The sequence below is a fragment of the Rissa tridactyla genome, chromosome 13 (assembly GCF_028500815.1).
Source record: "Rissa tridactyla isolate bRisTri1 chromosome 13, bRisTri1.patW.cur.20221130, whole genome shotgun sequence".
Classification (NCBI taxonomy): Eukaryota; Metazoa; Chordata; class Aves; order Charadriiformes; family Laridae; genus Rissa; species Rissa tridactyla.
The window spans coordinates 506,932-524,336 of NC_071478.1; the positions used below are offsets into that span (position 1 = coordinate 506,932).

General features: G+C 47.3%; 1 protein-coding gene across 6 annotated transcripts in view; it reads right to left on the bottom strand.

Annotated features, from left to right (window-relative positions):
• Window positions 1-16,814, bottom strand: part of HIC2 (HIC ZBTB transcriptional repressor 2) — a 74,327-nt gene extending 57,513 nt beyond the window's left edge. For 5 of the 6 annotated variants that reach the window (XM_054219227.1, XM_054219236.1, XM_054219229.1 and 2 more), the window contains exon 1: window positions 16,394-16,814. The gene's annotated coding sequence lies outside the window, so the exon portion shown is untranslated. Of the gene's footprint in view, window positions 1-14,719; window positions 14,950-16,393 lie in introns of those variants that run through there. The other variant, XM_054219231.1, reaches the window with a different exon arrangement.
• Window positions 16,815-17,405: the final 591 nt, after the last annotated feature.

Here is a 17,405-nt window from a genome sequence, read left to right on the forward strand (position 1 = left end):
AAATGCTTCTTCTGATTCCTGAGAATCACAATGCCAGAATCTGGCCATACAACAAGGAAGAACCTTGGCAGTACGGATCCTTAATGTCCAGTCTATCCCACAAGGACGTGCCAAGGCCATATCATCACACCCATAACAAAGCACCTCTAGGGAGCAAGCACAGTTAAAATCTTTCCACCCCAGTAGTGGTGAAAGACAAGATACCCTTTTCTTTAAACTTAACCCTCTCCCTTCCAAAGAATGCCTGGAATTTCTACTATTTCCCAGCAGAGACTGGAAGGCAAAGACTTGGCATGGGGCAAGCCAGATAAGAGCAGTTGCCTTCTCTAGGTTTTGTTAACTCCGCATAATTGCTTAGGGCATGTGATGGTTAGAGAGAGAGACACACACACGTCTGTCAGAGACAGACTACAAATCACTAGCATAATTCCAAGCAAACAAAATCTAGTTTACAATGTGGCTGCGGTATATAAAACACCTCTGTAAAACTACAGTATAATTCAACTGCTGCAGGTTTAATTTACAAAGTAATGATATAGTTTTCCCTCTCAAAGACTGCTATTTAGGGTCACTAAGACGTTGAATAAAGTCTTTGCTGTCTTCTGGGACACATGGCGAAGGCTGATTGTTGTTGAAAGCCTCTCTAAGCAAGCTACATTTAAATACCATGTTTTGCAAAAGGGCCCATATTATCTTGCATGCGAATTCCAGTTCCTTTACCAGTTTAAAATCTGGGTCAGAGCAATTTGCTTACATTTGGAGTCCTTTTCCAAAATTAATGGTATGTGGGATTTAGAGTTGTAGATATAAGACAACCAGATAAACTGCTATTATCTGCTCTGCATCATGCACGTACCATCTACGGTTTTCCTGCTAAGCTTTGTTCACATCTACGACCCACTTCTTCAGCAGTTGCACATTCAGCATACTAATGATATTATTCTTGGCCATCCTGTTAAACTCACAGTGTAAGTTAAATGCACAGTAGGGGGCCCTGCTGGATTCTCAACAGTTTTTAGATGGCTACAGATTATAGCTGGCCAAGGGTGGAAGTTTTGATAAGCAGTCATGAAGCTGAGAGCTCTTCTATTCAAATAGGATGTTGACTAGTGCTGACTCCCTCTCTGCCACTTCTCTGGCGATAACTAGATTACCCGAATGTACTGCACTTCGGGCTACATCAGACCACCGCTTGGAAGCTCCAGTTAGTGCTCCATACAGCTGCCAAATTGCTGAGCTAAATTTCACACAGGGATCACACAGAACAACTGTGACGGCTAATGTCCTGTTTGTTTCACATTGCCATTCAAGGGGGTACTTTTGGATTACTAATACCTTGTATGACTTGGGTGCTGGCTATTTGAGAGATTATTTATTTCATTGTGTCCTGACGGGCGGTTGTTAGCCGGAAGCCAAGCCCTCTGCACACATGTTTAAGTCTCTCTGATCTGGAAATTTGGGTGGCATAATATCTGCTCAGGAGTCCCACCCAGAGCTAGGATCCTGCCCACATTTATTTTGGTGCTTCTTGAAAGAAGACAGACAGAAAGGAAGGAAAAAAGAAAGAAGCCCAAAACCACAACACAAGTTTGCAAGTTAAACTTACTGACAGAACTGACCTGCGAAGTGCAAAACAATAACAGAGAATTATGACATTCAGAGTTTCCCATAATATTCCTCCAGGTATGGAATATTGTATTTTCTTAATGCAAGCCACTTTGGAGTGACAGTCAACGAAAGAACATTAAGTACAATAAAAATATTGGGTTTAGGATAAAAATGTGGTTCCCACCTATGGGCTTGTAAAGGAAAACTCGGCAGAGTCTTACACTTCTCACAGGTAAATTCTGAATTTTCATCCCCTTGTTCATGAGCCAGGCAGAATAAAAATATCCACCTACACTAAACCAAAGGGAGCCACTCGTAACCCAGACACAACCACAACAGACATTCTCGACAGTCCTTGGCTTAATAGAACACTGCTTTGTGGTTATACCCACCACTAGGATTTCAGCTTGCAAGTTCCAGCACGTTTAATTTATTCCAGGTCATACATCAAATATAATATTAAAATTTAAGATGGCATTTGAGATTGAGACTTTCTTTTGCAGTGTGAGTAGAAAGAACACGGTTGGGACTGCGGGCACATGAGCATATTAATACATAAACACAAACTCGTAGCCATCACTCAACAAAAACAACCGGTCTTTAAGAGGGGAAAAAAAGTTGTAAAAAGAATCAATTCCATTAAATAGCTCTATAAATCAATTCCACCAAAAATCAATGGGAAACTACATCCACAAGGTGCCAAGTAACTCCCACACATCAGGTGCAAGTGTCCGTGCCGGTGGCCATGCAGCAGCTCTGCCTGCCGGGTATTCAGACAGCCAAGGGCTGGGGCAAGAACCCCTTCGGTGCCCACGCTGCCCTCCAGCTCCCTCCTACAGTGCTTTCTGCCCGCTCGCTCAGGGCAAGCTGCATGCTGAGGCCTCCAGGGAAAGCAGAAACATCACTCCCTTCCAAAGCTTGCGTATCTGCACGGTGGAGCCAAAACCAGGAGCAGACTCCGGCTGCTCCTCACACGGGCCGCGCAGACCCTTGCCTCCAGGCAGTCCCTCTTAAAAGACAGCGGAGGAAAACTTGCGTAACTTGTGTGAGCCAGGCATCCCACATGCCCACGTCTGAAATGAAGCATGACTTTGGGATTTTCTGGCAGGCTTTGTGCCACATCAGGTGTCCTTCCCCTCCCAAAGGGGAGCTGACTTATGCACAGAAACAGAGAAGGTGGTAGAGGAACATTCGGGATGTGGGGCCCAGCAGCCACCAGCATGCAGTAAGTCACATACTGTTTAAACTAATTACCTGTTTGGGCACAAGTTCACGAGTTCCACATTGTGTCAGTCTTGACTGTTCAGTGACTCCCCAGTGACAGTGCCAGGCCACTGTCCTCTTACTTTCAAAGTGCAGCTCAGTTGCATTTTCACATTTATAGGCTGTGGATGCCCCTTCGATGACTGGATAAACCCTTGGGGCTTTCATTTTGTGCTGGCAGCTCTCAGATGACTTTAGAAACAAATCCCCTGGGGCTTTTGTTCTTTGTGGCAGAGGAGAGAGAGGGCACAGAAGATTCTGGCTTTGTTAAAACCTGCAGAAAAATTCATGTCCTGTGTCTTCCCCTTCATGTGCTCCACATGTGCTGTCGTGTCTCTGGGCCTATTATAGACACACACTATTTAAGAAATTCAGACACAGCATTTTTGCAACAGAAAAACTTTATGAGTTGGCCTCTGCTATTCAGCACTAAGTACCAAACCCCATTTTTTCCTATTGTAACTGAACGCCAAGTGTAACTGAATTCAGTTATTCCACACAGGAACACTCATGTCTGGTATTATTCACATATATTTAAATTAGAGAAAGAGTGCATATGTGTGTGTGTATAATAAATAATGATCGATTTAATGACAAGGCTCAAGACCTTCTCAATTCCATGGCAGGGAATGAGACTATATACTGCTTCCCTCCAAGGCTCTGTGACCCAACTGCAGGAAGAATTTGATCTGCAAATTGCATCTTAGCTGCTGGGCCTGATCTTAGCGATGAGCACCTTCAACCTACTGATTTCAACAGGATTTGAGAGCATTTGATAGCAAACCTTCCACCAGTCACAAGTTTTCCCTAGACATAGGGGCATGCAGTTCTGCAAAGCAAGACTTTGACATAGGCTGGAGGTTTGAGGTTAAGAACAAGTGGGAATTGTACAACCAGAGGCTTCAATCTAACCACTGGTATCTAGCAAGACAAAGCAGCAACACATTCAAGCTTGTCTCTTTTGGAATATTCCTTAGAACTTTATCATATGACTCTTCTGCTCCAGAAGAATTAACCAAACATTAAGAAGTATACTAAGGGAAGCAGAAGAACATTGTCAGTAGAACAGCCAGAAGATTTTCCTGCAAGTCACAGTAGATGTTCCTCTTTTTCCCTGTCCCTAAAAGCAGCCACAATGATACTTTCTTATTTACTGGGATATCAGTTCATACAAGTCAGGGGAAAAACAGATTTGTGCCAAGTGATCTTCAACTATTGTAATAGGAAGGACGTTTGCAGAGAGTTTTGAAACACAGATCTTACTCTAAAAAGAGTCTTCATGCACAAACAAATGCTACACCAACACTTGCATGGAAGTAACCCTATTCGGTGACTCTCTGAAGTTCCTGAGTAGCTTGAAGTGAAGAAATTACTCTTACATTGGTGCAGGACAGCCCAAAACATGGTGCGAAGTTTGTGCAGAAGGAGACAGAGAAAACAGATAGGAATAAGTACAGCCCAGAGAATGAAGAGACTACAGCGATAGGGTAGATATGTAGAAATGGTTGGAAAAGGCAAGTATGTGCACAACGGAGGATTCTGGAGGAAGCAGAACCCAACAGCTTAGATAACCAAAGCATAAATAAGCAGACACTACGGACCAAGAGTTGAAGCCAGCACAGGGATCTGAAGTGTCAGTTTGCATTTAAAGACTATTGTGGTTAAAACCATACACCAATAATAGACAAATGAGATTAACTGAAAAATTAGTCTGTGGAAATAGACTCAGAGAGAGGATTGCAAGGATTTTTTTTTTTTTTTAAATCCTGCTCCTAAACTCTTCTATACTCAAGAAAAAAAATGTTAAATCCCATTTCGTGACACTATAGGACTAAAAACTTAACACCATATTTCATAGTGGTTAACATGAAACAGGATTACTGTGTTGACTTGTTCTTAAAGAGCAAATACATTCTAAAAACTAGATTGAGAATGAGGTATTTTTCTTTCTGCCAAATCCTCTGACAAGTAGGAGGAGGAGGGAGAAAACGTATTTTTCTTTAAGACTTCTGGGGATGAACAGAATTAAAAAGTCTGTTGCCCTCAGCAGAACTGATGTACTCTTCCAGTTGGACCTTTTTTGTTCAGTCATTCACTGTAGAGGCTGACTTCATATGAATAATCGTGCTTTTCTTTCCTTCCGTGCTTTTCAGATGAAGCGCTTACACTCTTTTCAACGAAAGCAAAAGAAACGCTTTGTTTATCCCTTAAGATAAGACCAGACCCATAAGACCCCTAAGACCAGAAAGGTCCTATGAAGAAGATCCGATGACCCATGAGAAGGAATAACTTCTTAATCTCAGCCAACGAACTGCCTCCTAAGAAAAAGAAAGATGGAATGCCCTACCCACGCAGACATCCCAACCAGAGCCTTCTCTGGCACGGTGGTGCCACAGTCTGTCTGGGACTTCACCGTGTTACAGCCTTTTGCACGGAGAGCACCGCGGCAGTGAGCACCTGACACACATCCAGCGAGACTCGTAATGCCTTGCCTGTTTTCTCTTGAGCCTCTGAACTGCGACCTCAAAGCAAATGAATCTGAGAAGAAAATACATTAATCAGGCATTCACTCAGCCAGGCTCAGGATTTTAAAACCAGGGATCTGAATCAGCTCTATCACCTCCCACTTCTTTCCTGACACAATTAGTCAGCATCTGCCCCAGCAGCCAACCCACTGCCTCTCAGAGCGGGGACAAGCAGCTGCAACTCCCTTGCCCGCTGCCTGCCTCCTAACGGGCTGCAGAACGCGGGGAATGGCTTACGGAACTCTGCCCAGCGAAGGTCAGCATCCCTCCCCTGCGCTCAGAGGAATGAGAGGAGCTGGGAACAGCTACCGCTCACAGCCTCTTCGATTCCGCGCTGCAGCCCAAGCACAGGTTCAGACGTGTCCCAGACACACCTCTCCCCACCTTGGACCAAGGCCGTGCCAGCTCCACACACCTGTTGGAGGCTTCCCCACATTTTGAGGGAATCCCCAGAAGGGGATTTGCAGGTGCTCCGCTCCCTTCAAAGAGTTCAGGCAACAGATCAGCCTGGGAAATTGGACCCGTAGGATTGGATGTGGTCCTCTGAACTTTTCCAAGGTGTTCTGAGCCCACCAGGCTGGCAGGACTGAACTTCATAGCTAAGCATTTTGAAAAAAGCATGTGCTTTTACATTCCGGTTGAATTTTTGCTAGGGAAACTTTGCAAAGGCATCACTAGCGTATCCACAGGAGTTTTGCAATTCTAGGTTACAGGTGATTACAGCAAATAAACAAGCACGCAAGTCGGGGTCGGAAGTGGGCTTTTACTTAAGGCCTGACTCACCAGGCACTTGAAAAATAAATAAAACCCCCGAGCAGTTCTGCTTTACCCAACAGCCACAAGGCCCCAGCCCCACTCCTCAGGCTGGATTGTGAAAGCTCTTACCCCAGCAGTCACACCGAGTTCAAGCAAAGCGCCTGAGTAAGCGTTTGCAGAATCTGACCCCCCCCAGTCGGTTCTCTACACTGCACCTATTTGTGCCTTGCATTGCAAGCTCCTTAGCCAGGGACATGGTCTGGAAGTATATTGTCAGCTGCAATGTGCTTTATCTCTATGTATGGCATTAAATCTAATTTTTTGTGCCAAGTGCAGCATTACCCTTACAATGACACCTATTAGAGACAGTTTCCTCTGAAGACTGTGATCTGACCAACAACCAGTTAGCGCTGTTCATTTTTTTCTTTTATTGCAAAACCACCGTGTTCATAGTGCCTCTCCACTTTAATTTCAAGCTTTTTGTTAAAAAATAGTAAGACAGGCACTGAATTACAGAAACCCAACATCCTGGCATTACACTGACTTCTCTTGAGATGCTGCCATCCTTTCTTCCCTGAAGATTTAAAAAACTGGGAACCGAAAACAAAATTAAAGCAACAAACTTGACTGATTGGTCTCCAGCAATGTGTAAGCTGAGCGGAGGCAGATTTGCTTTCCCTGTGCCAGTGCGAGCGTTCCTGATGGGCACCCAGCCCCTTCCCCCTCCCGAGGCACAGAAGAGGGAGGGGTGGGACTGCAACATGGCACAGCACGGAGCAGTTCTTACGGAAAAAAAACCTGCAGGTTCCCCTGAAATGCCGCGTCCCGCATGCCACAAAGGACAGCTGCTACCTTCTCACTTACAAAAACGTGACCCCGGCCGGTCAACGGACACAGCTAATGCTGTCAGATGCCCTCCCACTCACCACTTTTGATGGTCAAAGCCATTGTAACAAAGCAGCTTCTCCCCCATCTCAAAAGGGGACGTGCTTTGCTTTTGCTCCAAGAAGGCTTGGGGGGCTGTGGGGGTGTGCTTTGGGGTTGTTTTTTTGCTTTTTGGTGGGTGTGCAACCCACAGTGTTTTATACAAACACAGAGGTAGCATGGGTCCATGAGTAACCGCAGAGGAAGCAAGCACAAATAGGCAAATATTCTGAGTAATGGCAGAGTGAATAATGCACATGGAAACTTGCCTGGACTCACCAGGACTCCTTTCCCCCTTTCTTGTCCAACCAGTTCACGGATGGGGAACATCCCAAGCCTCTGGCATTCGGTATTAGCTGCTCTGGGTATTAGGTAGAAAACTACTGATAAGTCTTTTGAAACGGTACAGCTGGCGTCATGTAGTCCACGTCCCATTTCATATGAACCTCTCAAAATTTGGAAGGGAGAGGGAGATTTTGTTTATTTATTACAAGTGAAAGAGAGAAACTGGGATGCTTAATCAGTCATTTGCATCTGCTGGGAGTTGAAGCTGGTCTGTTTGGCCATGGCCATGGGTTCTGTTTGTTAGGGAAGAACCCTTGTGCAGCTTTCAGAAAATCATAGAAACATCTCAAAAAAGGCTATATGAAGATGCCAGAGACACAGCTGTAAGTCACAGATTACTAATTATTAAAGCATTTTGAGATCCTTGGGTGGAAAGGATCTCTTTGCTGGATAGGCAAATATTTTAATTCCGTACTCCAATGATCATTGTTCCAGCAGGACCCTTAAAATATATGTTGCTTGCATGACTGTCCTCTGTAGTTACATCTCCATGCAGCTTTAAATAACAGCATGATTTCCAGCACTACAGCACTACCCAATGTACTGGTTTTCTCTGCATTTGATTCCACTTAGAAGACACTGAATTATTAGTACAGCGTTCAGTTTGAAATCTTTTTGCACCATTAACAGAGTGAAGTATTAGACAATAGTGGCTACTACTGTTATTTATTGTTCATTAAATGCTAATGGAAATTCAGCCCATCTTCAAAATGTCATGCCCTTACACACGTAGAGATAGAGAGGTACAAGCAGATTACAGGATTCTTCCAGCATCAAACAACAAATTGGTGGCAAACAAATTCTCATACTCAACTCTTTGTTCTAGCCACCAAAATAGAGACTGTCATTAGGATAATGGCTTATAGTCCTCTCCACACTCAGGTCACTTTTTCCCTCACTCGGGAGCTAAGGAATATCACTACAGCAATTAAACCCATCAGTTAGGAGTAGCAACCCGAAACTGGGAGACCCAGCACAACTGGGATAAGCCAGCTGACTACAACTGCTAAAAAGAGGTCCACGCTTGGGGAAATACTCGAGACATTCCTTCTCCAGAGGTGCCACCCATAACAACAGACCAGCGGTCTCAAACACCTCTGCATCTCGGATGGGTATGCAGAACCGCATACATTAAACTACTTTTCTTGGAGTTCAGTTACAAATGCTGCCAGCTTGTAAACAGCAGAGTCAGTTTTGCTGCCAACACGGTTTTTACCTGGAGCAAACGGAAGTGCTTTTCCAAGAATTTCCAAGACTGTTGTGTCATGCGCTACGCTGGCACCGCACCACGCAGCCCAGGGAGGAAAGGGCAAAAAATACAAGCTGCTGCTCTGCGCATCCTGAAAGGGATTATTTAAAGGCATTTATTTATTCCCGGGAAGAGACTGGCAGTGCAAAACAGACCTTCCAAAAAACGCCAGTGTTCACTGCAGGGGAATATAGTCTTGTTAATATTTTCAGTGCTGTAGCAAAAAGTGAATAATTTTTATAGCTGGCATGTTTCAATTTTTGTTACAATTTTGAAAGCTTTGTTTGATAAAGTACAGTAGAGACCAAGAAACGTAACATTTCTGAAGGAGTGGAGAGCAATCTTCTCTAGTCTTCCTCCCCCGCCGTGGGTTTTGCATAACGCTATAGCGTTAGTCCTTTGGCAACTTTACCATTTTGAAGCTTTACTAGAATTATGTGTCTGATGACAGCATTTACAGGCCCCTGTTAAGGTCAGGGTCCCATTGAGCAAACATTTAAATATGATGAGCATTTATAAGATAAATACACAAGATAAACCAAGGACATTGTATTCTCCACACATTAAAGATGAAGAAAACTTAAGTTGCTTAACTTCCTTCATGACCCTAGCATGGAAAACTTAAATCAGCAACAGCAACTGAACCCGGACTTCCCTAGACGGCGAGCTCATCCAGAAGAACTGAATGCATGCATACACTCGACCACTGCACCAGTTCATAAGAGTAAGCACTTCCAACCGAGTTTTCTGGGTAAAACTTTTTGAGTTTTAAGCTGCGTTACTTTTAAAACACGCTCAGCCAAACATCCGTCTGCTGGCATCTGAAGAATTACAAGACAACTCTCACTCTCATGCCAGAATTTCCTTTACTGAGCATGTTGGTACTACAGTTCTGGCTATGTACACTTCATAGATATGCACGCACATTTATTGATTTTAGTGGACTCCCTGCCATCTACAACTTTGGTAGACCTTTTTCCTGCCTAGGAGGACACCCACATTTTTCTTTGCAGACTGGGCATAATCGTGTCACTAATATCACATTATCAAAGAGCATCTGAACAGCCTAGAAAATGAACAAAGAGCCTTTTTCAAGGACTCAGGATGTGCAAAAAGTTCCACACGAGGACCATTCTGAACACTTTATGGGGGTAAACAGAAACTAGGAATAACAAAGCACCTCACCCTTCCTGGTGTAGGGGAAACAACATTAAATAAAACCAGCACAACTTCAAGTCTCACTATACACTGGCATAATTGCGAAGCCTCTTTTAAATAGGTCTTTTTTTAAAAAAAAAAATCAGTCTTCAATTGTATGTGTTTGCTAGTGAAGTCCCTAAACAGAGAAAGCCTCTACTTTATTGTTTCATCCAGTCCTGGGCAGTTAACTAACATTCTGCATCAGGAGCCTCTTGTAAAGGGACAGAGAGGATGTTTTTTTCAGTTTTAGTTCGATAACTAGTTCTTTCAGACTGGAGAAAGCAATTCAGATTTGGAGAGAAGCGGAAGGGCAGGAAAGCTTACTTCCCTCCAAATTAAACCTAGGTGTTAAAGACTAATATCTACCAGTTCTGAACTCATAAAAGAGCAGCGTAACTAGAAAATAATCTATTCTCTTTCGCCCAAAGAACATTTCCTTTGCTTTGCATTTAAAATGGAGCTGAATAAGATTCACAGAGTAAGTCACACTGGAAGGGACCTCAGGAGGCCATCAGAAAGTATTTTGATAAGAAAATATTTTCCAAATATTTTTATTTAACACTTCAAAATACTCAGGTTTAGCATTTCATTGAATTTAAGTTTATTTAAGAAGCTGTCTGATACATTTCTCAGAAACAGTAACATAGCAAATTAATTTTGTTTCTGATTTGCATGTTAAATCATAGCTTGAATGTGTTAAACCCTGTCCGCCTGCCTAAGAGAAAATAATACCAAACCTACTTTAAAGTTATTTTTAGTTGCACATCAGCATGTTCTAATAGGTACAAACCAGTGAGATCCAGTCTTTCCACTGGAGAGTTACTACCACACAGACAAACAAGCAAGCTTTAAAATAAGGTTTCTTGTCGGCTGATTTCAATTCTCAGTTAAAATTGGCAATGCAAATTACTCTGTTCTGCTCTTTATCGGACAAGAGAAAAGATTTCCAAACTGTCAAACTGGCTGGTGGCATCTTGACAGCAGACGGAATCGCAGTAAGTGGAGTCCTACATGGCAGCGTCTTTATGGGACTCCTGGAAAACTGAATCCGCACGCTGAATGGCCCTTTATACAACGGGAAACGAGCACACATTTGGGGGAAGGAATCTGCTGTACACCCCTGTCATCGTAAACCCGTCCAGGAATGAATGGGACCAGCCCAGCACGAGGAGCGGAGCAAGGTTGTTTACCACATGAGGCTGCCCCCCCGGCCAGTCAGGCGTGTATCTCTCTTAAAACTCATGGCAAAAGACTGATTTGAAGACGATTTTATCTTGCGTAGTGTTTGGTTCAGTGGGGGGAGGGAGTGGATAGGGCAGACTGATGTATTATTGAAAGCAACCCCCTCTTCCTTGGCCCAAGAGACAGAAGGACGGCGAATGCCTCAGGCCAGCGTACTGACGTGGAACGCCCTCCGCCTCCCCCCCAGAACCCGGGCCAGGACAACATCGCAAGTTCTCCATCCAGTAGCTAAAGCTGGAAGAACAAGAGGGAGTTGGTTCCTTGTTCCTGCATCCATCTCTCAGAACATTTAGCAACAGAAGCAAGAAAACGCCCTGTTTTCAGGGCCATTTTTACTGGGACAACAGCCCCTGATGACAGTTTTGAGCAGGAGGCTCCCTGCACTTCTCTAAACTCTTCAGCAGACTATGACCCTTCCTCTCCCGGCTTAGCTGTCAGTGTGTCAAAGCGTGTCTTCGGACACTTTCTGGAGGAGAACTGGGCGGTTTTGTCTTTTCTACATGAGCAAGAGAGCCAGCGCTGAAGGAAGTTTCCCACAACAGGTCCATTTCCAAACACCTGCTGGAGGTTTTCAGTTTAAAAGATCTCTCTTCAGCCCCTCTAAATCTGCATCGTGCACATCAGAATATGTGATACAGTACACATGTAATCCTGGATAAACTAGATTCCCCACCCCTTTCCATTAAGTAAAATCAGTAACTACAATCCCTGTTTGGGATTTGTGATTACAAGGATCACCCTCCGCCCTGCCCCGGTCAAACAATACGGGCTCTAGGACAGCATGAGAGCCATCACGTCAATAATGCAAAACCCTGTTGCTTCCACTCCAGAACAGCTGACCTGAAGTGCACGCTAGGCTGTGCTTATTAACAAAATGAGAAACCTGATATATAGAAAGAAAACACTATGTGAGGATTAATCCTGGATTGCAGTTTGTGGCCAGCGCTGGGCTGTCATCCAAACAGAGATGAAAAAGAACAAAATTTCTCCCACCTGTCACTTACAGCAGGTACAGCTCTTGCAGTGCCGTCGTCTCCTCCTTGCAATCCCTTTTATATCAGCTTAAAATTCAGGACTGACCTCACTGTTTCATTTCTTCCTTGTTTTGTGGGAACCAGCACCAGAGGGTGAATTTTCTTTCCAGGAATTACAAACAAGAATCGTGAGTAACTTACAAGTTTGGACAGCTAGCTTGTAATACGTGTGCACTTCAAGGAACGAAACCCAGCTTAAAATTGGCGTCCTGTTGGAACCTGGAGATGCTAACTGAACAAAAAAATACAACTCTCAGGAGCACTTTTTTTTTAATGTTGCTTCATCTGCTTTTGAGAGGGGTAAGCACACCGTCACAGCTGATTAAAAAACCCTCAACAAACCGATGCAGTTGCTTTGCCAATGAGCTACAGCACAGCAGACTGAACTCTGCATTGCAATGTATTGTCCGTGCTTTCGATACTACAGCAAGATAAAAACCAATTTAAGCAGCCCTACTGGTTTAATCGCTGGTGTTCAATCCACGCCAGGCCAAAGGAGAAGTCATCTTTATTTTTTAAAAGATATTCTCCTGCTTATGGCTGGGTCGACACTCTGATGTTGCAGTCCCACAGCTGAGCCCTGTTAATTTTTCTCCCAGCCCAGCAGGGCAGGCATGTCCGCTGATGCTGAAACGGTCCCCCTTCCCATGGAGCTTTGCCTGTCACAACACAGCCAATGGCACGGCTATGTCGCAGATGCGATTTCTGCCTTCTCCCATTCCGAGACCACATCTGCTGCTGCACTGAAATGCCACTTCTGGCAACGTTCTTCCCCGGATGCTGTCAGAAACTGCAGTTTTGTTCATACACTTTATCAGTCAAATTTGCTTAGGAGATGGGAAACTTGGTGTTCTGTAGAGAAGACGTGACAAGCCCGTCATACCACCTTCTGCCTATCAAGCTCCAGTACGTTCACCAGACTGGACAAGAGGGTAAAACGCTGCAGTCAGCACAAACAGGAGTTCTGATATGAAGGCAAAAGCACCTCCATTTTCAAACATTATCCTATTTCCCTACAGCTACCATCAAAGAAGGTGGCAGGAGCTCAAAGAACAGCCACATACTATTTTCTGTACAAGGTCAAAGGAATGCACAACATACAGTTTATGTCTGACAGTTCTTCATTACTGCGGGCTGTAAAGATGCTAGAAAATGAGAACTTCCATTGCAAGGTCTGCTGTTCACAACTTCAGATTTCATGCTGTGACCACCAATTTTGGGATGTGGTGGCTGTTTCAGGGAGTTTCAATCCATTACACTGCCAAAGGGATTAGCATTAGGTTGTGTTCTAGTTGCTTTAAATGACTAATCAACACAAATGGAACACGTACCCTCCTGGAATAAGGCCTCCAACCTCCTCTTTCTCTCCTTCTCTCTCCCCCACCCCTTGTCACACATTGGCTTCTGCCAAACAATTCCGCACTGACACCACAGCGTATCATGTGAGAGCAAGTGCTTCAAGCATCTTGCGATACTTATTACTATCTACACATGCATAAGTCATTCTGCCCAGCAACGTATGTGAATACTAACGTGAGCTATTTCTTTATGCATTAAAGATTTAGAGCTCTCCCAGATCCGTCCTTGGAAGAGGCTTTTCCCCCAAACACTGAAAAATCATCCCTTTTATGTATATGCATCTCGTCTGCATTTCACGAAGATTAGGAAGCATGACATAAGAAAAACCTGCTATATCCACGGATTCTCCCCTTCCTCCTGCTTACACCCCTGCGGCCACACGAGTCTGCCATGATCAGGCAATGGATTTTAGCCGCAAAAGAACAAGGCACATATGCGGGGTTTCCTTACCCATGTTAGAATGGAAAGTAACAAATGTAAGAGGTTGCTTATTCTTAATCCTGATCTCCTCCAGAGCTAAAATGATATGTCAGTAGCAGGTGGCAAGTTTGAAGACCCCTCCTGTTTTTTTTTTATTTAAAATAAATATAACAGAGGGCACGCAGATTTGACCTAACGGGTCAACCACCAAAAGTTAAACTGATTTAAATAATTAGACCTAGAATGTGAGGCACCACTGCAAACAATTGCTCCTAATGCTTTTAGGATTAGATTGCTAATGAAAAGGAGCAAAAAGAAGGCCACTTGCAGTTGTGGAAACAAATCAATTTTCTTTCCACGTGCCATTTTCTCCATGTAGATTTGCTGTGAAATCCTAAGGAGTCATTTACACCTTTCTCTCCAGAGCTGCTGTAGTAGATACAATAGTTCTAAGTCGTAAAAAATAGTAATAAGTCATCTTGAAATACTTCTTGTTTATACACTGTATTTATCAAGCACAGCAAACATCTGCTCATAGTTCTGACATTTTCCAATGAAAGTGACTATTGCATATTGTTTCCCCCTTTAATTTGTGGAAAAACATGGGAGCCATTCAAATATAAACAGCATTCCGCAACAAATTTAAACCAGTTTTGGTCAAAGGACAGTTTATTAGCAGAATGTAATTTTGATGCTCTTCCTAACTGGTTTCTGTCTGCTCTCTCGGATTTATTCTAGCAGCTGAGTAGCATCCAGGGTGATTTCGGTAACACCGGCTTTCACATCGAACTCACCCATTCGGCTGAAGGCGGCCCCCCGCCCGCAGCCCGCACCGGCCCGGCTTCGCGGAGGCGGAAAGTTGGGAGCCGCGGGCGGCCGGCGCGGACACGCGGGCGCGGGGCCGGGCGGAGCGCGGCTGGCGGCCGCGATAACGGGGGCGGGGGGGGGACGCCGGGAGCCCCGGGCCGGGCCGGGCCGGCTGAAGTCAATAATTGACTTCTCCCGCGGCTCCCGCCCCGTACAAAAGGGGCCGGGAGCGGGCAGGGCGCTGCGGGCACGGCACCGCACCGCGCGGGGGGCCGCGCACACCGCCCACCCCCCCCTCCCCCGCCGGCTCGGCTTTTAAATGCAACCAGATAAACAAAAAAGCCCGGCTGCCCCCGCCGCCCGGCCGGCACCGGCACCGTCGCGCCTGGGGACGAGGAGCCCGGCCCGGCTCGGCGGCGCCGCTCGCCCGGCACCGGGAGCCGCGGGCGGCGATCAGCCCCGCCGGCTCCCGGCGCTGCAGCGGTGCGCGGCTCGGCGGCAGCGCTGCCAGCCGGCACGGACAATCGCGTTATTTCTTTTTTCGGCGGGTGGACAGCTCTGCGCCGGGCGGCGCGGCCGGGGAGCGCGCATTTCCTGCGGGGGCACAAAGCCGGGCGGGCAGGGTCCGGCGAGCCCCCGGCCGCGGGAGGGGGCGCGATCCTGCGCTCCTTCCATCGCATCCCAGACCGTGCCGTAACAAAAGCCAGAGCCCCGCGGCGACGGGCAGGGCGAGCGGAGCCGGCGGGTCCTTCCCTCCGCCATCCCGAACGGCCGAGGGGGGCGGCGGGGAACGGGGCGGCGGGGGAGGCCCGGGGCAAAAGTTCACCGCGGTCCCCGTAGGGCAGGGGGTGCCCGGTGGGGCAGGGGCCGGCGCTGGGGCGGGGGGATGCCGGCCTGGCTCGTCGCCTTGCAGCCCCGCGGATGGACTGCGGGGGGCAAGGAGGCGATGCACGTCCCGGGAGCCCCTTCCCTGCCCGCTCCTCCACAATGCGGCCGGATCCCCTGCACGAACACGCCCCCCCGGCACCCCGAGGCTCGGCTCCCTCCTTTCGGGGGAGAAAAAAGAAATATAAAAAAAATTCGTCTGACTTGCAGGGGCGAGCGGGGACGGGGAGAAGGCTGCTGCGCCGGGTCTGCCCGCCCGCCCCGCCGGTCGCCACCACGCCGCCGGCCCCGGCGGCAGCAGCTGCGGCCCCCGGCCCGACCCCGCCGCCGCCGGGAACGGGCACGCACAGCCCCGGCGCACACAAACGGCACGGGAGGAGGGGGAAAGTTTCCAGCCGCTTCAACCAAATAGCCAACGTCTGCAATCCCCAGGCAGGCACGGTGGCGAATGCACCCTGTGCACGCCCCGGCCCCGAAGGCAAGGGGGCAGCGCGCCGGGCGAGCGAGGGGAGGGGGCCCGGGGCACGGAGAGAGGGGGGCAAGAGGGAAAGGAAAACGATCCCTGTTTTTTTCAATGGAACCGCCGCCGGTGCCGGGCACGGCTGCCCAGGGCAGGGAACAAGGGGACACCCCCGCCCCCCCGGCGGCTCTGCCGAGCGGACCCGCACCGAGGGGCAGATGACCGGGGCTGCGCATAAAGAGCGGGGCAGCGGGGTGGGCTCCCGGCAGCGCCCGGCCGCCCCGCGGGACCCGCGCCCCCGCCCGCGCCGCGTTACCTTCTTAGTGCATCTGGAGCAGCAGCTTTTCTTCCCCTTCCCCTCTCCTCCTCCTCCTCTCCCTCTCCTGTCCTCTCGGTTTATACCAGCCTGTTCCTCATCTCACAGCCTTCCTCCCAGCGCCATCTTGCAAGCTTGTGACGTTGGGAGCCGCTCACCCCTGACCCACATTTGAATAGAAGCCAAAATGAAAAAAAGAAGAGGCGAGAGAGGGAGAGAGGAGAGAAAGAGGGGGAAGAAGAAGAAGAAAGAGCGGAACAAGGAGAGGCAGGCGAAGCCGCAGCTAAGCAAGTGCTGTGCCAGTGTGGAACAGCATCGGCTCCCGCTCCCTTGCCAGCTAGTTTAGTAATAAGCAATTTCCTGCTTTTGCAATAAATGTTGCCGCGGCGGGGCTGGGAGAGGGACGGGGAGCTGGGTAATTCCCACCGAGGGACCAGGGCTTCCCCCACCCCCAGCCGCCCCCCCTCCCCTCCCACCCACACCCCGAAACCCAGCCCGGAGCCCGACCACCGCCTCCGGCCACCCCGGCGCTGCTGCTCCCCCCCGGGGTGGGCAAGGAAAAGGGCGTTCGTGAGGATTGTTTCTCCCATCGCTGGTGAGGTCTCAAGCGTGTGCTGAGGGAAATTATATAGATTATAGCTCGTACGCGTATTGGAATCCGAAATGAGCTTTATACACAAATTAAGAAAACATCCTCGTGTATAATGCAATTTGCATATTAGCTTGTTATCACTCCTGTCTGTTTTTTAAAGACAGACACCGCATTTTGCACCATCAAAGGCAGATGGAGACATGGCCTTTGTAGAAATCTGAAGTTTAGTTTTGTGCATTTATTATTTTTTTTTTAGTTATTTACCTACTGGAAGTATACCGAGGGGAAAAGTTATTTGTGTTTTGCATCCCGGGTCCTGCAAAGACTTTCATGCATGCTTAACTTTAAGCACATCAGTAATCACACTGAGCAAGCAGGGGCTATTCAGATTCTTACACTAAGCATGTGCACAGTCTGCAA